The sequence below is a fragment of the Panthera leo genome, chromosome E2 (assembly GCF_018350215.1).
Source record: "Panthera leo isolate Ple1 chromosome E2, P.leo_Ple1_pat1.1, whole genome shotgun sequence".
NCBI lineage: Eukaryota > Metazoa > Chordata > Mammalia > Carnivora > Felidae > Panthera > Panthera leo.
The window spans coordinates 33,199,071-33,226,520 of NC_056693.1; the positions used below are offsets into that span (position 1 = coordinate 33,199,071).

The 27,450-nt window shown below is 47.1% G+C and overlaps 1 protein-coding gene and 1 long non-coding RNA gene across 4 annotated transcripts in view; one reads left to right on the forward strand and one right to left on the reverse strand.

The window, feature by feature from the left end:
- Positions 1–27,450, forward strand: part of GNAO1 (G protein subunit alpha o1) — a 169,815-nt gene that overhangs the window by 11,721 nt on the left and 130,644 nt on the right. The gene's annotated exons all lie outside the window — the stretch shown is intronic.
- On the reverse strand, positions 734–27,126 carry LOC122209038. Its single transcript, XR_006197418.1, has 3 exons — positions 27,035–27,126; positions 26,690–26,742; positions 734–812 (listed from the first exon to the last, which is right to left on the reverse strand). It is a non-coding gene; the product is annotated as an uncharacterized LOC122209038 (long non-coding RNA).

Sequence of the window (27,450 nt, forward strand, 5' to 3'; positions counted from 1 at the left end):
TGGGTCTGGAAAGTTGTTGGTGAACTTGGCAAGAGCAATTCCGGTGGAGTGGCAGGAGAAAAGCCAAATTGCAGTAGGAGTTAAGTAAGTGGTACTGAGGAAGTGGAGGCTGTGAATGGAGACTCCTGGAAAAGAAACCCGGGTTCTAGAAGGAAAGGGACAGAGGGAGGCAGGAATGCAGTGAATAGGGTTGAGCAGAGGCTTTATGGTTCATTTGGCTAGCAAGGTGGGACCTGGATCCACTGAGAAGCAGAAAAGGAAGAGCCCAGATGGAGGGAGATGTTGAAGGTATGGGAAAAAAGAAGTGGTAGAAGGAGCAGAGCCCTAAGAGGATGGGCAGAAACAGGGTGCAGAGTATGGTTGAGCGACCTGATGTTGATGTGAATGTGTGTCACCTGCCCTGAGACTGCCAGAGGGGCCGTAAGGAGAGGGAGATGGGGAGTGCATAGGGAAATTTGGAGGCGGGATGGTGGGCACAAGATGTTGAGGGAGTTCCTGCCTTATCTTTTTTTCTCAAGTAAGGAGCATTAAAAAGTAGCTGTGCTCATTTACTGGCACACACCAAAGACTGGTAACCTTTCTTCCATTCAAACCATTCATTTATTCATTTACCCAGTATTTATCTAGAACCTGGTATGTGTTAGGCACTGTTCTAGGAGCTTGGAGATTCAGTGGTAAGCAAGTCAAGTCCCAGGGGACTCAGGAAATAACTTCATAAACAAATATTCAGGCACCGTAATTGCAGACTGAAAGATTTTCTGGAGCCACACCTTTGGTTAAGACCTTTTGCTGATCACCGAGGGATCCAATTCCTGCCGTTAGAGAGTTGAGTCAGTTGAAGGAGACAAACTGGTGCGGTGAAAGCACAGAAGAGACGATGGCAGAGTTTAATTTGGACAAGGGCTTAGAATTACACATGCCTCAAGACAGCTAGGTGGAGAAATGAGAGTTCAGTGGACACCCATTGTTTTACTCTCTCCAGGCTGCTCCGGTGAGGCTGCCCATCACTGCCCCCTGCCACTTGAAGATAAGAAGTGAGTGTGTGACTCAGGCCTTGCCATTCACAAAATCCCATTCTCCTGGCCACAGTGATTGGAGGATGGGATATGACTCAATCCAAGCCAGACAGAGTCCTTCTTTGGAATTTTATAGTCAGTAGGGGAAACAAGCTCTTCATCAAAGAAGGTCTTCACTGGGTTGGAGTGATGAAAGCCTAGAGCTGCCTGTGGCCACATTTCCACGTCTCCATTACACTGCAAGGAGGAAGTTCGCTTCTCATGGGAAAGACTGAGGCTTTAAGAGACTGGGGCGTGAGGGAGGGAATGAGGAGAAGACAGAAAGAGACAGAGGAAGCCAGAAAGACATCCGATGATAATTATTATAATCTCTGAAGCTGCCTCTATGGACCTGAAAGTTATGTGAACTAATAAATCCTTTCTTTTACATAAACTAATGTGAGCTGGAATTCTCCCCTCTTCACGCAGGAAGAAGAAACAGTGTGAGCTAAAGCGCAGAAGCAGTACTCCACTGTGCAGGGCACCATCAGGGAGCAGTGAGCAGTCTTACGTGACCGAAGCATTGGGGTTTTGTGGGTCTATAAGGAGAAGTGGTTAGAAAAGAAGAGTGGAGCTACGTTGTGAGGGTTCCCAGACCGCCTTGCCAAGGTGTATATACTTTGAATACAGATTAGGGTGCCTTTCCCTCTGTGGTAGGGTAGTAGGGTGCCAAGTCGGCAGAGCTTGAAGAGGAAGAGTAGACAAGAGGCTTAAAAGCAGAGAGATTTTTGTAGTCTGAACTAGGAAATTGGAAGGAAGGGCCACAAGGAACGGGGTGGGGAAGAGATTCTGGAGGCGGAGTAGGTGAGACCTGCTGTCTGCTTGAGTATGGGGAAAGAGTAGATCAGAGGAGTCCTCCAAGTTTTGAATCTGGTGTTGGAGTTTAGTGATGACATCAAGTTAGGAGGCATAAGAACAAGGAGAGGGGTAATAGTAGAAGGAAGAGGGCAAGTCAGACCACAAGCACGAATTTTGGCTCCTTGAAGGATAACTTTTATGTTCCGCTCCCAGTGTTCGGTAGTCTTCTTAGGCAGTCATTCTAGCATTTGGAAGGGAGGTCAGGGCTGGAAGGAGGACTGGGCTCAGCTGCCATGCACAGTAAGGCCATGAGAGTAGATGCAGTTTCCCTGGGGTGGTATGCACATGGAGAGGAGAAGGGTCCCCTTCCCCCGCCCCCCGTTGTGGAGGTGAGCTGGGAAACCTGCCTTCTGTAAGCTCTAGACTCCTAAGAAGCTCCAACTGGGAAAAGGGGCTGGGAGTCAGAGGAGCGGAGGAGAACCCTGCTGGGCGCTCTGCAGGCAGGGACTGTGCCTTGGTTAGTTCTGTGTGGCAGCACGGTTCTGTTCTATGGTGGTTCTGCTCCCTGGCATTGCCAAGCTAGATAAGGACTGAGAAGGAGCTATCGTGTTTGGTGATGGAGGCCTTCAAAAGAGCAGTTTCAGTGGAGGGAAAGGGAGAGAAGCCAAACTCAAGAACATTTTAGGGTGGATAAGTCTGGCCTAGGAGTAAAGAAACCTGAGTGCTACCCCAACTCAGTCCCTATTTAGCTTGGTGGCCCCAGGCAAGTTCCGGAGCTTCCCTAGGCCTTAGTATCCTCACATATAATGTTAGAAAACTAGACCGGATATTCTATAAGCTCTTGCTCAAATCTTGAGGTCATAATTTAAATTTTGCTGTCCAACAAAACAGATGTTCTCGTGGCAGAGGAATTCCCTGCCTTCTCCCTTGGCCACCCCCAACTGAGATAATAAATTATAACAAAATTAAGCTTTTAGAAGTCTAGTGCTAATTGAGAAAGAAAACTGGGACATCCGCTCAGGGAATTGTGGACACCAGTGCATGTGCGTCCACGTGTACTCTCCATTGAGAGTGTGGGGCCCTGTGCGGGAGGAATATGACTCCGAATGGTATCAGGGTTTACAAGACCAGAGTCCTATGTTGCTCTTCCCTAGGGAGGAGTGCTGAAGATGTTCCTGGAATGCAAAGACAAAACAACCTTGGGGGTCCCCTCTTCGTGAGCTCACATGGCTAGGAGAAAGAAGGCTTGTAGCCTGAGCTGGCTCCAAGGGGGGTGTGGGGGAGCTCCAGCCAGGGTAGGCAAAGAAGAGCTGGAGGGACCCATGCCCCAGGAGAGAAACAAGCATGAGGGCAAGTGTAAGGGAGGTGCTGGCTCTATCTCTCAGGCACCTTGTGGCTCTGTCAGTCGGGGGGCTCTGGGTAGATGGTAGAAAAGCATCTGGTTCTGAGTCATTCCTGGTCTTCCACCTTTTTTCCCCGGTGTACAAAAAGGCCTGTCTTTTTTGAACCCTTTCCTAGAAGTGTCAGCTATGTGGACCTCACTATTCCCTAACTTCTTTGGCGCGTGTCCGTTCATTCTGTGAGTACTGGTGTTAGACCAGTCGTGTGTTGGCGCTGAGTTTCCAGAAACAGAGCTCTTAGGAAGACTGACAAGCTGCCTGCCCTCAAGGACCTTACAGTTTTGGAGAAGGGAGATAGTAAACAGGTAAATGAATGAGCAAGGTCATTTCAGACAGTGATATGTTCTAAAGGAGGAAATAAGGCTTAAAAACAAGAGAGTGGTTGGCAGAAATGAAGGATAGGGAAGCAGGTCAAAAAAGATCTGAGGAACAGGGAATAGAAGCAGAAGCCCAGAGGCAGAAATGAGCAGAAAGAAGGCTAGAGAGGCTGGACCTTAGGAAAGGAAAAGTGACACAAAATGGGATTAAAGAAGCTGGTGGGGGGCACCTGGGTGGCTCAGTCAGTTGAGCGTCCTACTTCGGCTCAGGTCATGATCCGTGAGTTCGAGCCCCACATCGGGCTCTGTGCTGACAGCTCAGAGCCTGGAGCCTGCTTCGGATTCTGTGACTCCCTCTCTTTCTGTCCCCCCCCCCCCACAGTCTCTCTCTCTCTCTCTCCCTCTCTCTCTTTCTCTCTCTCTCTCTCTCTCTTAAAATAAACATTAAAAAAAAAAACATTTAAAAAGAAGCTGGCGGGGTGGGGTGCCATTGTTCAAGGCCTGGTGGCCATGCCAAGAGAAGCATTTAGATTTCATGCTGAATGCCATGGGCTGTTGAAATAGGGGACAACTTGACCTGACTTATGTATTAAAAGATCCCTCTGCATTCTGGAAAAAGCAAAACCATAGGGACAGAAATCATATCACTGTTTTGGGGGGATGTCAGGAAAGAGGACTACAAAGGGGCACGAGGGAACTTTCAGAGGCGATAGAAATATCTGTCTCTTAATCATACGGTGGTTGCACAACCATCTATGTTTATCAAAACTCGTCAAACTGCATCCCTAAAAAGGGTGAATTTACTTTAATTAAATTATAATTCAATAATCCTGACTTGTCAAGTGTACATTATTTAGTTTAAAAAATTTTAGTAAGCCTTAACAAAATCCCTTTGGCTGCTTTGTGGAAGATGGAGCACACAGGCCTTGCACAGTCTAAGCAGTACCCCCACTGCTGGTCCCACGATTGAGCCTATATTATGTGCCGTACCTGGTGGCTTTCTCATCAGTTTATTGATGTGTGTTCCCAGTTTTCCTGTTTTACTTAGCTTTCCTTTATAATTGGCTTGAGAACGCAATGTGGGTAGAAACCATCTGCTTCCTTTGTGTGGGCCCATGGTAGATACTGTTACATATTATTTTCCTTACATTTGAATGGCACTCGAGAGTTTACAAGCTGCTTCCACATTCATTATCACCTTTGGGCCTTACAACAGTCCTGTCAGGCTGCATAGACACCCCTGGATCCCCATCTTACAGAAACTGAGATGAAAAGAAGTCAGTGTAGCAGTATCAGAGAAGTGTGAAATTTGGCGGTCTTAGCTTTGCCGTGTGTTGACTACCAGTGTGATTTGGGGAAAATTATTTAGTCTCCCTGAACCCCAGTTTCTTAATTATTAAAAAGAGATAAAGAGGAAACACACTGCAGATATGCTATGAGGATTGAATGAGGTAGAGCTGAAAGCACTGAGCACATAGTTGAAATTAACTCAGTGTGAGCTATTTATATCATTTTTACTATCAGAGAAGACAGATTTATTCAATACGATGTGGTCAGTACATGATGGAACTCAAGCCCAGTTCTTCTGATTTCAGGTGTGTGTCTCCTTCCGCCACATCACTCAGTGCATTCTTACTGGTTGGCAATTGATTGGTCCTGGGCTAATTAATTTTTTTTTTAATTTTTAAAAATGTTTTTATTTATTTTTGAGACAGAGAGAGACAGAGCATGAGCAGGGGAGGGGCAGAGGGAGAGGGAGACACAGAGTCCAAAGCAGGCTCCAGGCTCTGAGCTGTCAGCACAGAGCCCGACGCGGGGCTCAAACTCACAGACTGTGAGATCATGACTTGAGCCGAAGTCGGACACTCACCTGACTGAGCCACCCAGGCACCCCTATCCTGGTCTAATTAATTACTCTTTACCAAGCTAGATCTTTCAATGCAGTCATTGATTAATTCAACAAATACTTCTTGAGCCCCCACCGTGTGCTCAACACTGCATACGATATGGTGGTGAGCCAAGACAGGCTGGTTCTCTGCCTTGAGAACAGAGATGCCCTTACAATTAATAAGCACCATAGCCAGGATGCTGAGGGCATTCCTTCGTCAGTTTGGGGTGTGGGAAGACTTCCTGGAGGAGGTACATAGAAAATGTCTTTTTTTAACAACGAAAAAGTCTTTTTTATTGTGACATAAATATACATGCAAAGTGTGCATTTGTTTTAAAAGGCAAACGTTCATGTAAGCTTCACTAGGTAAAAAACTAGGATGTTCCTAACAGCCAGGAAAGTTCCCTAAATACCCCTTCTTGATCCCTACTACCTTGATTTTCATGGTGTTTCTTTGCCTTCTTGTAGAGTTTACCACCTATGTATGTATCCTGTAATCATAGAGTTCAGTTTTTCCTGGTCTGGATGTAATTAGAATCATACTGTTATATATTATTAAGTCTTATATCTTTTCTTCGATATTGTGTTTGTATTATTCATCCATGTTGTACATAACTGTAGTCCATTTATTTTCATTGCTATATAATATGCTATAGCATTCTCTTCTGAATATTTATAATTTTTCTCTGTAGCATTCACAAATATTTGTGTGTATTGATGAATATGCTATATATTATTGACTTCACTACTATATAATATACATTGTTATTTGCTGGCTATGACAATACTGTAATTTATTTATCCATTCTACTGTTGATGTACCTTTGGGTTATTTTGAGTTTTGGACAATTGTGAAGGATAGTGCTATGAACACCTATGCGGATATATATCCTAAGGCACATGCATTAGGATGTGAAGTGTTCTTTGAAGTGGAATTACTGGGAATCTTCACCATTATTAGATAATGCCACATTATTTTCCAAAGTGGCTATTCCATCTGATACTTGCACTAGCAGACAGAATTCCTGTTGTTCTAAATTCTTGCCAATATTTGGTATGGTCAAACTTTAAAATTTTTGCCAACTGTATTGGTAAGCAGTAGTATTTCATTGTGCTTTTACTTTACATATTCTAGCAGCTTTTCACATATTTTTTGGACATTTGATTTTCTCTTTTGAGAAACACCTGTGCTTTTATTATTTTTTAAATTAGGTTGTAATTTTATTAGTAATTTTTAGGCATTCTTTATATGTTCTGGATACTAGTCCTTTTCCAGTGTTATTCATTACAGATATTACCTCCCATTCTCTGGCTTGGTTTTTCGCTTTGTTAATGGTGAACTGTGATTAAAAGATGTTCTTATTTTTAATGTAGTCAGAGTTTTTGGTATTCCCCTTTTTGATTATTGTTTTTTGTGTCCTATTTGAGAAATCTTTCTTTCTTTATCTCTAAGGGATAAAAGCTACCCTCTTTTATCCTCCTGTTCAAAAAAGCTTTGAAGCTTTTTTCTTCCATATTTAGGTTTTTAATTCACCTGTAATTCTTGTATGTGGTATAAGATAGAGGTCTTGTTTTATTTTTTTCCCTAATAGACACCTGTTTGTGCCAGCATTGCTTATCCAAAAGGCCATTTTTTCAGGCACTGTTCTGTAGAACCACCTCTATTTTAAGTCGTGTGTTTATATATGCAGAGACCTGTTTCTTCTCTCTTTAGACCATTCCACTGGACTCTATTCCTATGTCAGTGCCATGCTGTCTTGATTACTACAACTTTGTAACATGTCTTGATGTTTAGCAAATCCCGTCTCTTCTCATGGTCATCTTCATCAATGTTTGGCTGTTCTCAGCCCTGTGTGTTTGCATGTAAATATTAGACTCGGTTTATGATACTAATCTGTTTGGGTAGAATTGACATCTTTAGATTTGACATCTTTAAACCTTAAGTTTTGCTGATCCATGAACATGTTATATTTCACCATTTATTTAGGTTGTCATAATTTCTCTCAGAAATACTTACATTGCCCATAGAGATCTCATATACTTTTTGTTAGATTTATAGCCAGATACTTGATATTTACAGTGGTCTTATAACTGCCTTTTTTGAATTGCAGTTTGTATTTGTTGCTGGTCTAGAGAAATACAACAGATTGCATATTGATTTTGTATTCATCAACCTTACTTAATTTTTATATAAATTCTAATGGTTAATCCGTAGATTATGAGGCCCAGAGAAAGGAGTAACCTGTCTAGGTTCCAATGGCCTTGCTAGTAACAGAGCAAGAATGAGTGTGGTCCCATTTTTCCCATTTCTGCTTCCCAGTGACTGTTCAGGAAGGGTTGGGGTAGAAGGACACAGCTGGGGAGAAGGAAATCACATTTACCAAACACCTGTTATTTACAGTGCTTACTACATATGTGAGCTTAACTTACTGGAGGCTGATTTTTGGTTATCCCCATTTTATAGATGAAGGAAGTGAGATTCAGAGAGGCTATTCGAAATATTTGTTCAGGGTCACACCTTGGTTTATCACTGAGAGGACATTCCAAAGTTGGAGGTTTCTCTTTCATGCATGTACCAGTTTGCACACCTTCTGTATACGATTTTAGATACCCACAGAAGTCTTTGGGCCTCCTCCCCTCAACCAGGCTGTCTCCCGGGCCTCCGCCCTGTGCAGATCTGCCTCTAACAAAGCTGTGCTATCATCTTCAGACTCACACAGGCCTGCTTCTTGTCAGCTCCTAGGTTGAGTTCCTACCCAAAGTCCTGAGATCACTTTCATCCTGCCCTCTCCAACCCCCCCCAACATGGTTCCCTCCCAACTGAGAAAATTAGTTTACAAGTTGTTGGGTTCTAGGAACCAAATTAGGAGTTGGCCTGGGCATCTTGTTTCGGTCCTGACTTGAAAATATGGTTGCGGTTTTATGACTCTGCTTTGTTATACAGTGGACTAGAGAGAATTTATGGTTGCAGTCCTTCCTGGCTCCCCTTCCCCCAGTCTGACTGATTGGTGGGAGCTGCCTGCACGCAAAGAGGAGGTTTGCTGTTACTGGCTGTGCAAAGGAATTGTGAAATGCTGTTTGTGAACACAGCCCAGCAGTGCTCTATTCAGTGTGACAGCTTCCTACTTGGGAACACACAGCCCTTCACAGGGTGACTGTAAATTATGCAACTCCGGAGCTAAACAATGAGGACTAATGGGGAAAAGGAAGGGACAGACTGGATTTCAGCCTGGATCTGCAGTGGTAGAGTGCAAGCTTAGGCTACTTGGCGATCCATGGGAGGAAGGTCTTTAGCAATTGAGAAAAGCCAGGAAGTCCTGTCACAGTGCTACTTGTGAGAGTGGGTTTTACTTTTTTAAAAATGTAAATGTTCTTTTCAAACTCTGTTTATCAATTCAGGGAGCGTTTTAGAAACTAGGAGAGACATTTACAAAAGAAAGTAGTCATATGTTGTTACCCAAAGTAATTGAATGCTGTACACAGTATTTAACCTTTGTCCTCATGGCCCCAAATCATCATTTTTTCCTTACTGCTTTGTGCTAAAAGTCAGCAGTGCCCCTCAGGGCAATTGATGTACAGACCATTTCCCACCCCCTGGCCCCCCTGCCCTGCCCCCATGGTCTTAGAATGCAATTAACTCCACTTTGATATGCTTTATATAATTTTCCTGTCTCTTCACTTGCTGTCATCTGTCATGCCTTGATGCTTTCTGTGTTCCTACCTCAAGCCTTATTTCCCTTCTCTTGTTCTACTCTGAATCTGTAATGGCCTGGAAAACTACGTGACTGGGTCTGTCACAAGAGTGTGTAGGGCAAGAATAAATAAGGTATAAGTGAGGACCCCTTCTACAAGTAGAGTGTTTGTGCTTTAGTGCCCAGACCTCTCTGCACTCCTGCCTCTTAACGGCATGGCATTAAGTATGTAAAACTGAGTTGGCAACCATGAAATGCTCTACAAATGTACATGATGGTGAAAGGGTTGCTGTTGTTGTGCAGCCTGGTGCTCAGAGTTCTTCATTGTCCTTCATGATTCCTGGCAGGGTTCTGATTCACAGAAATTGTTGGACAAGTAGCTTCCAGATAAGAGTGATGCACTGTCATTTGCTACAAAAGATGTTGGGCTGGCCTTAGCAGCCAGGAGGCTGGTATGAAGAACCTCTGTGGTGAAAGGGTTCTGCTGGGCCCTTTCTGTAAAATGACGCAGGCACACATGGGTGCCACAGGGGTCAGCTGTGTGATCGACAGGGCCATCCCTGGGAACCCTCCGCAGTGGTGGGCATCACGGACATCCGCTCACCTGCATGAGAACTCTAGGTCACTTGGCAAATCCAGGCCAGACCCAGTCGCTACTTTCAGGAGACCAGCACCGAGGGAGAGGGTGGGCCGCTCCTTCCTGCTGGTCTCCTAGCAGAGGAGGTCATCACTGGCCCTGGCTCTGCCGCCTGCTCTGCCACAGCACAGTTCCCAGACCATGAGCCCTGAGGCTTGAACAAGGACAGGAGGCTGTCCTACAGTCGACCTCATTCAGGGCTGTTGACCCAGGTGTGGCCTCGGCCTTAAACACACCAGGCAAGCAAACATGGTGTTGAGGTACAGATTCCCCGGGAACCAGAACCAGGGGGCAGGTCTCCTCACGTACAGCCAGAAAGTTTAGTGGTATACAAGTGAACACGTGTGTTATCCTATTTATTTTAACGTGTTTTAGGATGAAAGGTCCCTAACACATCAATACCGTGGTGTTATAAATAATTGTGGTTTAGGATGCAGTTAAAGTAGCGGGACTTTTTTTTTCAAAGGCATAAAAGCCATGAAGGTGGCCAAAAAAATGTTTGGGTAGTGCTATCCTCAGCCCTTCTGACAGTATGGGAGTGCTGATTCTGAGCAGGCCTCGCCCTCTAAGGGGCAAAAGAGTACCTTGAGAAGGCTCCGCCTCTGTCATCTTGGGTAGGTGGTAGCAGTGTCTCTTTCCCAGCCCCGGGCCCATGAGCTGCCCCACTCAGTCATCTTCTTCCCCCCACGTGCCCGGCAGGCATGTCTGGGCCTGGCCTGGGGCCCCTCACTACCATCTCTTGCTGAGCCTTTCTCTGGGTGTTGCGCATAGCCTCTCCTCGTGTGTCTTCCAGAAATTCTGTTTTTGTCCTTCACCATCCTGCTCAACCACTTCATGGTTTCCTCTCACCCTCTGCATAGGATCTACAACTGTCCTTAGCTTTGAGAACTTACCCCAGTCCAGCTTCCCACACTGATCCTGAGCTGTCTCTCATTCTGTATAGAATGCTTGTCTCTGGGATCCACCCATGCCCATGCCTCCATGTTGCCTCTGTGCTGGATGCCGAGGCAGGCTTCCTGTCCTCTTCGTGTGCAGGCCTGGCCTCTGAGGGCCGGCTCAGTTCTCATCCGCTCTGGGGGGGGGGGGGGGGGGGGGGGGGGAGGGGCGCTCCATTCTCTAAATCACTTTGTATGTGGTGCCTGCACCACAGCATTAGAGTTTTTAAACATGCTTTCATGGTCCCTAACAGACTGCCCTTCTGTTTATCTGGTCACAGACACACGAGCGCACACACTTGCACAGGTACCAGAACAGACTTGCTCACCGCGGGCCTGGCAGAGAGCTCTGCCCGTGAGCCGTTTGGAGAGAAGCAGTTTGAGCTTAGTGGGGAAGTGTTCCAGCTCTTGTGCTAGCTCTGCCTGGTCTGAATCCTCGCCGTGCCACCTGTTAACTTTGTGACCCTGGGCAAGTAGGTTTGAGGATGATGGGAAACAGAGTAGAAAGAATTTAGCTCCGTACTAAACACCAAATACACATACACTTGGTATGTGTAAGACTTGCTTCTTCATCTGGGCTCTAAACCTCCTGTGGAAGGAATCCCGATTCATAATCATTTCCACCCCATAAGCCAGATAGGTCTGAGGTGCATAAAGGAATATTCAGGGTAAATTTACATAGTAAGTCAGGTAGCCCATTTACACTGCTCTGAGTTTTCTTGTAAACTGTTGGGCATAGAAGTTTTTGCAATGCTTACGTGAAACTTCAGTATGCATACGCGGTATGTATTACCTGTATATTTGGGTCCCCAGTGGATTAAGAACTGCTGAGCCTGGGGCACCTGGGTGGCTTGGCCGGTTAAGCATCTGACTCTTGATTTCAGCTCAGGTCATGGTCTCCTGGTTTGTGAAATCAAGCACTGCATCTGACCCTGTGCTGACAGCATGGAGCCTGCTCAGGATTCTCTCTCCCTCTCTCTGCCCATCCCCTGCTTGCACACACTCTCGCTCTCTCAAAATAAATAAGTAAACTTGAAAAACTAAAAAAAAGAATTGCTGAGCCTACCACATCACAGGCTGGATGGAAAAACTATAGTAAGTGCTCCTCACTGGGCACTTACTATATGCAGGAAGAGGAAAGGGCTCTGCTGCCTGTCCAACTGTGGAGGCGACTTCCATCTCTGACTACATTCCCTTCCTGTCTCCCTTCCCCACAGCCTAGGCCTGTGCCTCTGCTCCCTTGCCCTACACACCTTCACTTTGCAACTCATTCCAGCAGGCGTTAGGGCCAGATTTAAGCAGTAGAGGAGTTTGTGGCAGGGCTACGATGCTAAGCCTTCCTACTGCTAAGGGCAAAAACCTAAAAGAAGTAATATCTCGATCTAGGCAGTGCTTATGTAGGCTATACATTTAATCTAATCAAATCTGAGGACCTGTACACCTAAGGTTTTTGTGTCTTACTATATATCTTGTTCTATATATATTACTCCATGTACCATTTCTCAAGCCTTTAAAAGGCGGCGATAGTATTTTTTGTTAAACAAAGGGCCTGGGAAATTACGCAATGCCCCTCTGAATCTACCAGCCTTGGGAAAGTCTGATTCTGTGGGGAGCAGATGGGGGTACTCAAAAGAGGAGGACATGCCCACACCCTAGTTTTTCCCCACTCAACTACTAGCATCAGCCTTCTGTGAACTTCCTTCATCCCCCACATTTGTACCTGCAAGTGGAGGACTGGGAAAGAATGCCCCAGCACCCACTTTGGAGGCCCCGAACTGCCAAGCACCCAAGTTCGTGGTCACAGCCCTCTCTTTGGCACAAACTGCTTGCCACTGTGAAGCACAGGAATTCATGTCCTTTCTCTGCCATTTGCTGGGCTGGGAATTAGCAAGTCCTTACCCTCTCTGAGCTTCTGGGGTTTTTTACCCCCTGTAAATTGGCGATAAGACCTGTGTTAGTCTTAACAGGAGTAGCAAATGAGATCGTGGATGTGAAAGTCTCATAGGACCATAAAACATAAACGTCAATAAAGTACACCCCCAAGGTCAGCTTAATTCCACTAGTGTTTGAGGGCCCAGGTTTTGAAGAGCAGTAATGTCCAGTGGTTCAGTGTGCAGGCTCTAGAGGCAGCCTGCCTTGGGTTCATTGGCCCTGGCCCTGCCACTTACTAGCTGTATGACCTTGATAACCTGCTTACTGTCCTGGTGCCTCAGTTTCCTCAGTTGTAAACTGGGGATAATGACAGCACTTGCCCTACAGGGTCGTACTAAGGATTAGAGGAGTTAATCCAGGTAAAGAACTTTGCTCAGGGCTCAGCTATGTAGCTAATACTACCATGAGCAAGGCTGGCTGCTGGGCCTTGAGAGGACATCTTTATTGAGCAGAGACTGGGGGCAGAAAAAAAAAGTCTCGTTTGAATATAACTGCTTTGTGCACCAGCTATATTTTCCATGACTTGGGTCTTGGGATAGATTATTTGCTGTATTTGGTAAGTTTTTCCATCCTGAAACCTTTAATCTTTTGAGTTTGCTTAATAAATAAAGGCCCCTGTGACATGTCCTTGCCTTCAGAGTTCTGCTGCAGCATCGCTTGTGAGCTCTCTGATTTCCAATTCAGCGAAAAAGTGACAGACTGGGTCTTCTGGCTCAATTCAAGGTGATTGCTGCATAGTCATTTTTAACAGGACACCAGATTTAGCTAAATGCTTGCAGCAAGGTAGTGCGCATATTCAATTCAGAATGCTGGTTATATGGGCTGAGCCTCTACATCTTTCTGTTATGAGCCTGGATTCTAAAAAGTCCCATACCGCTGACATAGTGGCTTCTGTTCTGCCTACGGGGAGTGGGGGGGGGGGGGGGATGCGCAGGGCAGGAGACCCCTATCATTAGAGTCGAGTGTTGACTCTTTCTTTACCCATCTTTTTGTTTTTTAAAAAAATTTTTAATGTTTATTTCTGAGAGACAGAGAGCGTGAGTGGCAGAGGGGCAGAGAGAGAGGGAGACACAGAATCTGAAGCAGGCTCCAGGCTCTGAGCTGTCAGCACAGAGCCCAGTGTGGGGCTCAAACTCACAAACCGCAAGTTCATGACCTGAGCTGAAGCCCAGTGCTTAACCGACCAAGCCACCCGGGTGCCCCTTCATCCGTCTTTTTAAATGAGTATGTATGAAGAAGCCCTTGTCTGGAAACTGTAGGGAACTCAGAGAAGTAGGAGGGCCACATTTGTTGAAAGTCGGCCAGGTTCCAGGTGTTCTACATGCATTAAGATTATTTGGTCATCAGACATTATACCGTGAGTTACTTATTATGACTTTCTTCTTACAGATGAGAAAAACTAAAGCAAGTCTGTTGTCCAAGTTCACCCTCCTGGGGTGTGGCCTGGATGTCATCCCAAGAGTTTTCTGGGACCCTGTATTGCATTATTCCAGGGTTACCATTCACATTGTGTTATGTATGAATGCTACATCCAGGATCTTTTTTCTGATTAGCTTCAAATCAAGTAGGAGAGAGAGAACACATAGGTAAATAAACAGTAACACAGGGTAAAGTCTGGTAAGGGGCAGAGAATGTGCTGTGTATGTTCCTAGGAGGGAAGAGGCACTTACTCAGATGGAGGCAAGGAGGTGCCAAATAGCTCATAATTTGAAGTCAGTTCTGTTGCGTTTCGCATTGTGATCCAAATGTCCGATGCATGTTTCTGATATTCTAGGAAATGTCAAGAACGGCTATTAAGCTGTGACTAGCCATAAGTGGTTAGGACATCCTCTCAAATGTCTGACTGTGGCTTCCCTCTTCTTTTCCTCCTTGCCCTTTTCGGGAGATAGAAAACGTTCCATCGCATTAAGTAGGGCTGTTCCCTCCAGGCTGGATGCTCAACTGGTTCACACAGTCCTGAGTCAGGAGTTGATTCATATCTGGGCCTCAGATGCCTTTCCTGGTAGGTAGGGATGGACCATCACCCAGCCTTTCGGTTCTTGCAGGGGTGTGAGTTGTAGGGAGGTACCAGTGTCAGTGGAGAAAACCAGATGAGAGCATTAATGTTCTGCTGCAGTAAGTTTGGCAAGAAAGATTTCCAGCATAAAATTCTCATGTAAAATGTGAGATGGTGAGACCTGATGGTGAACTTGGGGCCCAGCCACACCGCCCACCATGCTGACTGACTCCACGGGCCACTTGAGAGTGGCATTTGCTCTGCTCCCATGGGAGCTCAGCTGAGACTTGCTGACGCCCTGCTGCCCGATTCCCTAGGACAGGCTCCAGGTTCTGCACACTCTGGTCCTGCCTGCCTCTCCAGCCTCTTCCCTTGCCAGCCACCTTGCCTCCTTGTATGCTGATCTTCCTTCCATTTCTGACACAGACTCTGTGTGGTCTCTCATGCATCTCCAGGCCTTTATCCACATTGTGCCCTATTCCTGGAGCCCTTTTTACCCTACTCTGCCTGCCCAAATCGTACTCAACACCCAGGCGTCAGCACAGATAGGACTTCACAGAAGCCTTCTCTGAACCCATAGGCCACTGGTATTCCCTCGCACATTGAACAGATCTACCCACTGCTCCTTCTATTATCTTTTCATTATGGGTATATGCCTACGCCTTTTTTTTTTAAATATGAAAGACACCACTTTGAGGGAATGTGCTCAGTTGGAGCCATTCCTTGCCTCCACCCCTAAGCTACACCTCTGAGTTGACCCATTCCAGAGAGAGGCCCCTGCATCTGAGGGACACATTTTTTTTTTTTTGGAAATGTATTTATGTTTTTATTCAGGAACAATCAAAATGTTTTTGAAGTACGATTTTGGTCCATATCATATAATATAAGCAGTTTCACCCTGCTCCCCCCACCACCCCTTATCCAAAATCCATGGATGGAATATCTAGGAAATGCACAATTTACATCTTAGAAATAGCAGCATCCCCACAGGGGACCTCGTGAGACCTGGAGACTTAGCCTAAAGAAGGCAGCCTACTCTTCCACCTATAACAGCCATGGTTCAAAGGCAAGTTACATCTTTCTCTTAAGATGTCAAGGACGTTAAATGTCCTAAGGTCAAGGACTCAGTTGCTTGTGGAGATGTTGATGCACTCAGGGAGCATACTGGTACCTGATTACCATTATTTTTCCATTCCAGTGGGTCTTGGGTTGAAACTAGCACTTTGGGTTAAGGTCTGCTGTGATTAACCCTCCCCTCTCTTGCAAGCCCCAGTTTAGGGAGGAAGTCCCTGCATGGTTGAGAAGTCAGCCAGGCTTGGAAAGCTAAGGTGTCCCATAGCATCTTTGCTCTTGCTTATACCCTCTCACAAAAGAAGGCTTCCCGGGAATCCCCTTAGTTGCTCAGGTCATCATGATTGTAATTGCCTTCCAGAAAGCCAGAGGTCTTGAAAGGCTTGTCTTTGGTAGCAAATAATAGGAGCTCTTTCCTTCTCCCACCCTATGTCCCATCCTCCAGATAAAGATACTAATACACAAGGAGGAAATTTAACTTTTTCTAGGCCACACAGCAAACCAGCAGTCAAGACTTGAACCCATATCTCTTGACCCTTGATGCAGGCCTTTGTCCATTGCCATGTTCTGCCTTTTCTGCGGTCTGTCATGACTTCCTCTGTTCTCTGGAAGAGTCCTGAAACTCTCAACCTACAAAATAGCCCCTGAGAGAGAAGCATCTGGAGGCATGTGCTAAAATTCCCAGAGCAGAGGGGAAACCTGTCTCGCAGCTCCCATCAATAGGGTAAGGCCCTGGTGCCTTGGGCTCTCCAAGGTGTGAGAATCTCAATTCCCAGAACTACAGAAGACCCTCGTCCGTCGAAAAGTCCGGCAAAGTAGAGGAAGATTGTCTATCTGGCTGATGCCGAGAAACAGTGGGACTGGAGTTGGAGCCCCAGAAACACGAGAAGGGCAGGAGATGGAGGCGCTCACTGACAGAGCTCTTCCACATCTATTCTTTTTGTAAGCCTTCCCACAGCTCCTTGGACAGCTGTGTGGACCTCTCTTTGCAGGTAAAAAAGCTGAAGCTGGAGGCAGACCTGGGACAAGGGCTCCGACCCGGTAGCCTGGGGGTCTGCCATTGTTCCCACCCACCTGCAGAACTTCATCCCCACCTCCTCTGTACGCACTTCCCTCCTCCCATGAAGACATCACCTTGGAGGGTGCTCCCCAAAATGATTCACTAAGAGCCTACACAGCCAGGCTCTGTGATAAGTTCCAGGCTTTGGGAACAGAGTGGTACTTGAATTTTCTCCTGCAAGTGTTCAGAGCCTCCTGGAGGAGACGAGGGCCTAAAACTGGGGTTGTTAATGTCCTTCGGGTCACAGACCCCTTTGAGAAACTGACAAAGGCATTAAGAGTCTCCTCAGGAAAATGCCCCTGCGTTTTTGAATTTGAAGAAACACTGCATACAGGGTCAATAGTCTCCCAAAGGGAGCCCCGGACCCGCCACACCCTGCCTGGGGTGCTCCTGGATCGCAGATAAAGAAACTCTAGGCCAGATAATGATATCATAGCCTTGTTCCTTGAGAAGAGTTAATTCTCTGAAGACATCTCGTCACAGTGAACAGAGGATGGGAGCCTGCGTGTGCCTTTGGGATCGTCGTTATCATTTGGGCAAAGTTGTACATGTGCCAGCATCCCGTAGTCTCTGATTTGTTGTCCCAGGGTTGGGGAGGAAGCCAAGGCACAGAGAAGGGTGACCAGCACCAGAGCCAGCTATGGTGCTCAGAGAGAATGGAGACATGGGACCCAAGCGCTCTACTTCTGTGGGGGATGGCAGGAGGCCAGATGGGATGTGGGGGAGACTTAGGAAAAGAGCCCAGAGTTAAGCACCAAAGTTTTTGCAATGGGATTTCACAGGCTTTTTAAGAGCTCAACTTTGAGATGAACAGGAGGTTTAGAAAGCCTTTATAAGGTCTTTCTAAGTACTGCTGACAGCTAAGAGTGGCATGCCCCTGAGAGTCTATGATTATCTCACAGGAGAGATCTGTATGGGAGCCTTATTAAGAACAGAGCATGTCAGTGGGAGGGAGGAAGGGAGCAGCAACGTGTTCACAGCTCTGGAGGGCAAGTGAGGCAGCCTCCTTGGTTTGCAACGTGCCTTGCAGTCCGTTTCATTATTTCTGCAAAGACCCACGAGAGTGGCAGAGAACCCCATGCGCCCCGGAAATTCCAGGACACTAGGGTTGTTGTAGCAAGAGGTAGTGGCTGCCCGTCTAAAGGTATCCTTAAGATAAACGTGGGCTCGGGGTCTGCCCCTCTACATCCAGAGTGATGTGACAATCTAGATTAGAAGGTACCCCTCAGAACCTAGAGCCCTACAATTCCCTGGATTGGTGGCCTCCAAAAAAGAACATAAAAGATGTTGCTTCAGTGAGATCTTAATCCCCTCCCATGTGCTCCCGGGTGCAGGGAGTCCCAGTCAGCCCCGCCGAAGACTTGAGGTTCACTCTGGAGCCTGGGAGCCTGAGCTTCCACATCAGGTGGAAGTTCAGAAATGGAATGGGCCAAGGATAAACCCAGGAGACGGATCCTGGGAGAGCATGCGGTCCAACCCCTTCATTTGACACATGGGACAGCAATGTGACATGGCTTTGCTGCTAGACTTGTGAGAACTGCTGATGAGGGCGATAATAATAGCTAGCATATTTTGAGTGCTTGCTGTGTGCCGGGCACGGTGAATTGATAATATCTTATGCATTCTCCGTGAGATGAGCATCATAGCATGGTTGGGTGTCCGTGTTATATACATGAAGGCCCTGCGGAGAATGTGGGCCCTGGAACATCAGCCCTCAGCTTCGGTAACTTCTGGGTGGGTCCTGGGTAGTAACTTAATGTATTAGTTTCCTATTGCTGCTCTTCCATATCACCACACATTTTGTGGCTGAAAACAATACACATTACTATCTTGGCGTTCCATAGGTCAAAAGTCTGGTACAGGTTTCATCAGACTGAAATCAAGGTATTGACAGGCTTCATTCCTTTCTGGAATCTCTAGGGAAGAATTCCTCTCTTGCTTTTTTAGGTTGCTGGCAGAATTCACTTCCTGGGGGTTATAGGAGGCCCTCTTTTCTTCCTGGTTATAAACTGAGGGCTGTTCCCGATTCCTGGAGGCTGCCACCTTCCTTGGCTTGTAGCCCCTTTCCTGCATCCTCAAAGCCTGCAGTGACAAGTGGAATCTTCTCCGTTGCATCTCTCTGGTCTCCCTGCTGTCATTGCGTAGCTCTCTGACCCAATTGGGAAAGGATTCATGTGATTAGATCAGGCCTACCTGGATAATCCAGGATAATCTCCTCATCTCGATGTCCATAACCTTAATGACATCTGCAAAGTCCCATTTGCAGAGTCGGGTTGCAGGGGGGAGGGGGGATTAGGGTGGGGCTGTCTTTAGGACGCCATTCATTATTCTCTTACCACAGTGAGAGGGAAGAGCACTTGACTTCTTGGTTTTGTTAAGCAAGGAAGATGAGGGCATCACCTTTGGACTGCTACTATGAGCATTGAATGTAACCGCCATCAGCAGAGGTCCTGGCACAGTGGTAAATGTTTACTTGGTATTAGCTGCGGGGTTTGCTATCAGACCTGGTCTATGGTTGAGACTAAGAGACATTATGTAACTTGCCCAAGGAATGACATTCAAAACTCCATGAGAGAAAAGAGTGCATTTCATTCATCCCCCATAGCCCTTAACACAGTGCCTGCCTGGAAAAGATGCTGAGTACATGTATGTGGAATAAATGACTAAGAACCAAAAAGAGAAAATGACCTGTATGAGCACTATTAGACTCAGAGTATGTCAGAGATGGAGAGAACCTCAGTCCAAGCCCCTCATTTCACAGCTGGAAATCAGCTCAGTGGAGAGGGAATCTGCCTCAGATGACCGGTAATGGCAGAGCCCCAGAATGTAGCCTGTGCCTCCCTGGCCAGTATGTCTTTCTCTGCGCCAGCCTCTATTTACTTCTGTAGGGGTTTCTAGACCCTGTGGTCCTGGCCAAGCCAGAGGCAGTGCAGTGGGACAGTGGTGTTGACTCTGACCCTGGCCCCTGGCACAGCCTTGGAGAGAGAAACTAGCATAGAGGAGAGAGCCCCTTACCCTCTCTTCTTAGAGGTAGCCTTCGTCAAGGCCTATCTGTAGCTTGTTGCTCAGGCTTCTATAGATTTCTAGAGGCAGCTCCCCAGTAGAACACAACCAGGTGCCTGATACCCACTCATAAGGCTGCATGGCATAGGGCGCTTGGGTATAGTGTACCCAGTTCACTTACAGCCTTATGGGACCATGGGCCATTTGGTTCCTTGGGACTCAGTTGCCCCATTTGTAACCCATCTGGACATCTCCAGGGTCCCAAGTGACAATCCTGGACTTCAGGCCCGTTTCAGAGGGATGGTTCAGGAACATTCACATCAGCCTCAGACAGAGATGTACTGTTGTCCCGAGGGCTCCCTGGCTCTGCTTAGGCTAAACACAGCTTGGCAGCCCATGAGATCTTTCTGGACAGCTGGTAGTGTTCCCTGTCTCCGTGAGAGCCAGCTAAGGCGGGACGGAGTAGCGCCCAGTGTCTGTGGCCCCTGAGGCTGTGCCAGGCTGCCCCTGACACGAGGCCACCACAGGGAAAGCCATTATATTTCTGTAGAGCGGAACGTGGCATATACCCTGTCTCGTGGGAATTACGGCTTCACTGTCGTGTCTGATTGTGTGAGAAGAGTTGAATCAACTCCGAGTTGTTCCTTTCTAGGCAAGAGATGTCAAATGTCACAATGTCAGGGGTACCAGGTAATTTGTTGGAGGAACGGAGGATGTGGCGTACGGTACTGTGAAAGGGGAACTGACGTGTGTTCCTGCCATTTGCCAGCCCAGGCTTGGCACTTTTGCATATTGCCTACTTTCACTCCAATCCCTTGAGGCAGGTACGATTTTTCCCAGTTTTACAGATGAGGAAATGGAGGTTGGTAAGTGGTGACATTCCTGGTCACCCAGAGGGTACTAACGGGAATTACGTGGGCTCTAACTAGTTGGATCTGGGCTTCATTGGCCATCAGGTCAGCATGTAGGTATATGCATTCTGTCCAGATCCGCGGGGGCCAGAGCCACCTCCCCTACCTTCTGATGGAGGATGGAGCTCGTTCTAGCAGAGAGGGAACGGGTAAAACAGTGCTGCGATGACAGCCCCTTTCATCGGTACGACAAAGTACTTACCGAGTGTGTGCTGTGTGTGCTATTCTGGACACTGGTGATGAAACTGTAAGGGCAAGAGTCAGAGTCCTTGCCCTCAGGGAGCCGCCATTCCAGTTTCAGAAAGACACACAACACAGATAATAGATGACAGATACTTAATGCATGGAGAAAACTAGAAAGGAAAACGTGATGGAGGGCAGCTGGGGAGCTGCTTTAGCTAAAGTGGGTCAGGGAGCCAGCCTTCCTTAAGGAAGGAAATCTTAGACCCCAATGATGAGAAGGGGTAGTCATGCAAAGACCTGGGAAAGAACTTTCTAAACAGGAAGAACACAAAGACAGAGACAGCAGTGAGCACATGGTGATCCAGCGACGACCAGATGATAGGAAGGCTACCAGGGTGGCTGAAGCCAAGGGAGTGAGGGGGAGGGGGAAGGGAGGCCGCAGCCCTGGGAGGAGCCTAGGGGCTGTTGGGAAGAAAGTGTGTTGAGAAGCCCCTGGAGGGAGTGAATTAGAGATATGGTCTGATGTATACTCACTCTGATTGCCATGTGGAGGGCAGGCAGTGGAGGAGCAGGGGGGACCAAGGAGACAGGGAGACGGCCTCAAAGTCCTCCAGGTGGGTGAGAGGTGGGGGCGACTGGGACCCGGGTTGTGGCCGTAGATGTGAGAAATCACCAGAATTGGGCAATATTTGCAGTATGATTAGGACAGTGGTGTGCTGGGAAGCGAGCCCAAGTGGAAGGGAAGCCCTCGTTTGTACCGTGCCAGTTTCTGTGGTGTCCCATTCCCACCATGGCTGCTTCCAGGCTACCAGTCTGACAGTGAGTGATGCACAGGCAGCTCTTGCGAGCCAGGGTGAGCCCACTCCGGCACACTGTGGTTCCGCTGTGGACGGTCAGGAGGCAAGAACTGTGTTCCAAGGGCTTCGGGCTGAGCAGCTCCGTGGTAGCGGTGACCTCCACTGAGGTGGTGAGGGGCAAACATGGTTCTGCTGTGGCCATTTTCACTTTCACATGCATATTAGACATCTGTTTTACAAACTCTGGGCATGTGCCTACTTCATCTCATTTAAATGTCAATCCTTCCGGTACCGGTGCGGTTGGTGGTTTCTTCTCCGTTTACAGAGCAATAAGTGCAGATAAAAGGGGCTAAAACCCTGACCGAGGTTGGACAGCCAGTAAATGGCAGAGCTGAGTTTGAACTTAGTTGGGTTTGATGTCACCGTCAAGAACCTAAGTGTCGTAGCCAGAAACTATGCCATCTTCGGCTCTACAGTACATTTCTTAGGATTTTAAAAGTGGGTCTTGAGTAGGTTTGGGAACAGCCTCCAGACCAGAGATTGCAGGATGGTTGCCTAGAGGCCATACCCCACCCTCAGATGTGAATGGAGTATGGGGGTTTTGGGTTTTTTGTTTTGTTTTTTTTTTTTTTTTTGAAGATGGGGAGCTTTTCTTGTTTGTTTCATTTTGGTTTTTGCCTTCTATGGCATTTTTTTAAAAAGAACAAAGAAAGAAATGCCATGGCTTTAGACGAGTGTGTGTGTTCTCTGGCCACCACCTCCATCCCCACCCCACCCCTTCACTGCTTACCTGCTTAACGCATGTGTGGCATAGCAGGATCGACAGGAAGGTCTCACCCTGGAGTGGGCTTGACCAGGTGACCCTGAGCACTGCTCTGGAGCTGGTGGCACTTTCCAGAGCCAGGGAGAGGGTCCGGCCTACCTCCATCTGGACAGGTTCATGTATTCCAAGTGCCGCCAGTGAGCAGAGTTCCCCCAGGCCTAGTCTGGGCCCAGCCAGGCTGCACTAGGATAGGTCGAGCACACCTGGGAGGTAGCAGGTCTCCCTGGACGTCTTGGATGTTGCCCCTCGTTAGTAAAACATGTTTGGGTCTGTATCCTTAATATATGTAATTATATTCTGTATGTTAAAATGCAGAGGGACAAATAGGAAAATTAACTACAAATTACTGTAACTAGAAATGTTAGTGTTTCTCCCACGCCCCTGTGGATCACGGGAGCATACCCCCTCTGGTTCCAACCCACTCTCATCCCGAGCCTGCTGGCCTGGGGCTAGTGCAGTGGGAAGAGCCTGGCTGGTTCCAGGTCCCAGGTCTGCTCATTAGTTTGCTGCGTGCTGTGAGCACGTCTCCTCACCTCACTGCCTCACTTCCTCAGGTCCACATAAACGTCTCTCTCTTAGGTCTTTTCCGACCACCCACCCCACGTAAACCAGCATCCCACCCTACTGTTACTACCTCTTCTCTTTCTCTGCCTTTTTCTTCCTGAAAGTACTTACTATCCTCTGACATGTATATATATATTTTTGTTCATTATCTGTGTTTCCCCATGTATGCTCCATGAGAGCAGGGATCAGCTGTTCTCTGCTGTGTGCCTGGCACATAGAAGGAACTCAACAAATATTTGTCAATTGAATGAATTTCCTTTTCTCTGTATAACTGAAAGCTTCTGAGTGAACCTTTGTGATGAAGGAGAAATGAAAAATGACTTTAATGCTCAAAAGGAGGATTAAGAGAGTAGGGGTAGAATCATTTTAAGGAATGTCTGCTTTGTTGGAAGACACCGCAGTTGTCTTTACTGATTGTTGGGGGATAGAAGCTACAAGTAATGGGATCTCTGCTGACTACCAGGTACTGTTCTAGGAGGTGATAGACAGACAGACAAAAAGAAAGAACTTAATCTTCACAATAACCCAGTGAGGCAAGTTTCATTATCTCAATTTTATGGAATCATAACAAACAAACAAACAAAAGAAACGGCCCAGAAACTTAAGTGAATCTCACTGGAAAGTGCCTAAAACCGTGGCAGGCACCCAGTGAGTATCTGGGGATGGAAGAAAGCCCCACTATTTGTGTTCCTAAAGCTTCTCGGGCTCTTCGACCAGAGAGCCTTCCTGGAAGAGGGGTGTATGCCCAGGGAGGTCAAAGGACATCACCTGAAGCAGCCTACTTCAGGCCCAGAGTTTCTGTGATATCTGGCTTTTTATTCTGAAGCCTCATGTGAAATTCGTATCACAAAACAAACTCGTCTTGTTTGTTTTACTGTAAAAATGATGCTTTTGATTATTTAGCTACTTACATTATAGTTTTGTTTGTTTTGTTTTTTTGGACTTCCATTAGAGCTGCTGCTCGTGGGTGGTAAGCTCCTGGTGTGAGTTTTATATACCAGAAGTCATCCAGCCCAGTGTGCAAAGACCACAGTGGAGCCGGGTGTGGGGCCTGGTCTCTTCCATCCCCTCAGCGGGATCTCGTGCCACTTGTCCCTGTGTAAACATGGCTTGTCCAGAGGAAACGGGATGTTCACTTCCAAGCCCAGGCCATCTGTTGTTTCAGAGCTGGATGGTGGCTGCACCTGGGCGAATGGGGCCTTCAGCAAACAGTGCCTTGCCTGGCCCCCTGATAAGGGCTTACCTCTCAAGCAGATTTTATAGCTCTGCCCTTCATCCCCAGTCAGAGAGTGGGTGGGGAGAGAATGCAATAGCCCTGAAGCTGTTGGAATAACCTTTATGGTTTGTTTTTTATAAACCAGAGGTCCAAGGTGGTATGTGAAACAGACCGCAGAGACTTGGCCTGCAAGACGCTGATGTCGGGAGAGCTAAGGGCCTTTGGGAAGGGACCTCTTGTCAGGTTAATGCTTCAGTGATGGAGTTTCCCATCACCTCTCTAAGGAGGGAGTAACAGCATTCCGCTGGGTCTTGGGTGACATTTCTTCAGTCTGTGTGTCTTTGTTGGCCTCCTTCTAGAAGCACAACCCATGCATGTTCAGAGGCATACAGTGGTTTACAACTGGAAGGGCTCTTAGATTCCATCCAGCTCACACATTTCACAGATGGGAAACTGAGGCCCTGCCCCACTGTGATCTGATACATCCTCCACTTCATGGATATATCATGAAGCCAGGGCCCAAAGACACAGCAAGAGGCAAAGAGAATGAGAGTATTCAAGTCCAAAAGAGGACGCGCTGTTACTTGGGCAGTTTGGCTTACTCTGTCTCTGAAGAACTTGGTTGGTCCCTGTTCAGACCCAGCCCAGCCAGGTCCCAAACCTCTGAAGCCCAGGGTGGCTGACTTGGGGAGCCACTGGGAGGTGGGCTCAGAACAGACTCACTCTACCCACCTTCATTCAGGTCTCTAACCAAATGTCACCTCTTCCAGGAGGCCTTCTTTTAAAATGAGAGCCTGTCTTTTAAAATAGCACCCCTCATCACTCACTGTCCCATTCCTTTGCTTAATTCTTCACCTGCCACGACCTCTCATGTGTTTATTTGCTCATTCTCTGTTGTCCCTTTCTAGAACATACGTTCCCTGAAGGACAGGGCCAGGTCTGCTTTGTTCACGGCCATATCCCCAGAACCTAGAAGAGTACCTGGCATGTTCTGTGTGCTTAATGCATATTTGTTGAATGAATAAAAGGAGGAATGGGGGTTTGTGAGGGATCGGAAGAAATGAGTATGGTGCGGAGGTACTGGGAGGAATCGGGCAGTTCTGAGAAAGATCAAGAGATATGGAATGGGCAAGAAGAAGCGTGTGGGCTGGGGGCCTCTGCAGGATGTGGAGCACACGGAGACCGTCAGGTAGCCGTGGGAAGGAGGGGTGGTGATAGGGTAGAATCAGAGAGATCACCGTATTTGGGGGAACAACTGGGAGGGACTGGATCAAGGAAAAGAAGTGAATATCCCCCTCATTTCTGAACCAATTACATAAATCTGAACACAGACTCTGAGTCTTTTGAAACTCACCGAGCTTGATACTAGGCACTGGCATCTGAAGTCAAGGGTTTTTGATTCCCTGGTGGCCCAACCTATATTTCCCAAAGTGCCTCTGGTCCTTTGAGGCTCAGTAGCTTCCCCCTAACAGGGCAGGGCCCTTGGCAAGGTGAGCCTGGTCCCAGGAGGCAGGTGTATCTCAGTTACAGTGTCACCCCGTGCTGCCTGCCACCGGGTGTCAGATCATAGCGAGAAAGAGATTGTGGGAGCCCGAGGGGCCCCTGGGCCATCTGGTCCATTCCCATCTATTGCAGAAAGGTGAGTGGGGCCAGTGCCTGGAGTGGATAAAGGACCTCCCTGAGGGCACACAGCAAGACAACGGCAGAGCTCAGACCAGACCAGAACCTGCTTTTTTTAAAAATTCATACTTCACTATTGTTGTTGCTCTTTTGATGTTTTCTCCCTCCTAGAGCCTCCCCTACAAAAATAATAATAATAACAACAACAACAATCCCCAAAACCTTGGCAAGGGCCTCCTGATGTCTGCTCTAACATGACTGACCCCCTTAAGCCTTATAGCTCTGAGGTAGTTGCTGGAGAAGTTCATACATTTTCAGAAATGTGCCCAGTGAGACAAATGATGTTTCAGGCTAAAGAAAGTGGTTCCAGTGGGCCAGGTGTTTCCCAAGTTCATATTCCTTGGAATTCTGATTGCATGAGCTTTGAACATGTGGTCTATACCCCCTCACAAAATAGTTGTAAGGCAAGTTAAGTCTAGAAAATCCTGCCGATTAAATCCCCATCTTGGAGAAACACAATGGTCTTTAGCATATTAAAGGCTCTGAGAAGTTCTGTAGTTAAAAAAACTCCCAGCAGCTCTTTTTGTACAACTCAGTTTCCCACACTCGTTTGACCTCAGAACTCTTTTTGCCTGAAAACTGTCGGCCTCTCACAGATCTGGTCTCCTCCAACCACAGACCAACTATATCACTCACTCAAGTTAATACCCAACTTTTACTTATATTTTATACGCTCCTGGGTTTTTTTACTTTAATAGTAAATATACTGGGGAAAAAATAGTCATACTGACCTCCTCAAAAGGGGTGTGGCAGGGTGCCCCCAACTAGCCTTTGCTTCTTCTTCCTAGAAGGACAAAAGAATGACAGCTTCACAAGGAAATCTCTTCGTTACACTTATAATTCTGTTTTTATTGTCTTAAGACAGACTGCGGGCTCTTCCCATTTTGTGGGTACAGCCAAACACGTCCTCTACACAAATGGCTCTCAAGACAAGCCGAAAAGAAGTCACCATCAGGAAACCGCATCAAAGATGCTCACATAGCTTGTGAGGCAGGTGTCATTGCACTTAAGTGGGTTTGAATCCTGCAATGACCAGGGAACGTTATTTCATCTGGCTATAGTCTCAGTTCCCTCACCTGTTCAATGGGGTGCCCGCAGTATCTGCCCAAGACTGTTTGGAGGTTTACGTGAGATCCGTGTGTAGCATTGAGGATGGTGTGCAGTGCAGCTCCGATACCTCCTGAGCACTTACTGTTACTGTTAATATCACTAGAATGAGAGCTCTGTGTAGACATCAACTTTGTTTTGTTCACTGCTGTACCCCCAGTGTTTAGAACTGGGGCTGGCACATAGTAGATGCTTAGTAAAGATTCACTGACTGACTGAGAAGTTGAATGGATGGTCTTCTCTGTATGGACAGCAAAGCATGTTTCTGAGAATCAGATTCCAGCTGAGCAGGCACCAGGTTAGAAATGAGCTGCTTTCTGCAGGGCGAGGCTTTCACTTCCTCTGCCCTATCCTCCCTGTGCATCAGTGGGGAGCCAGCACCCAA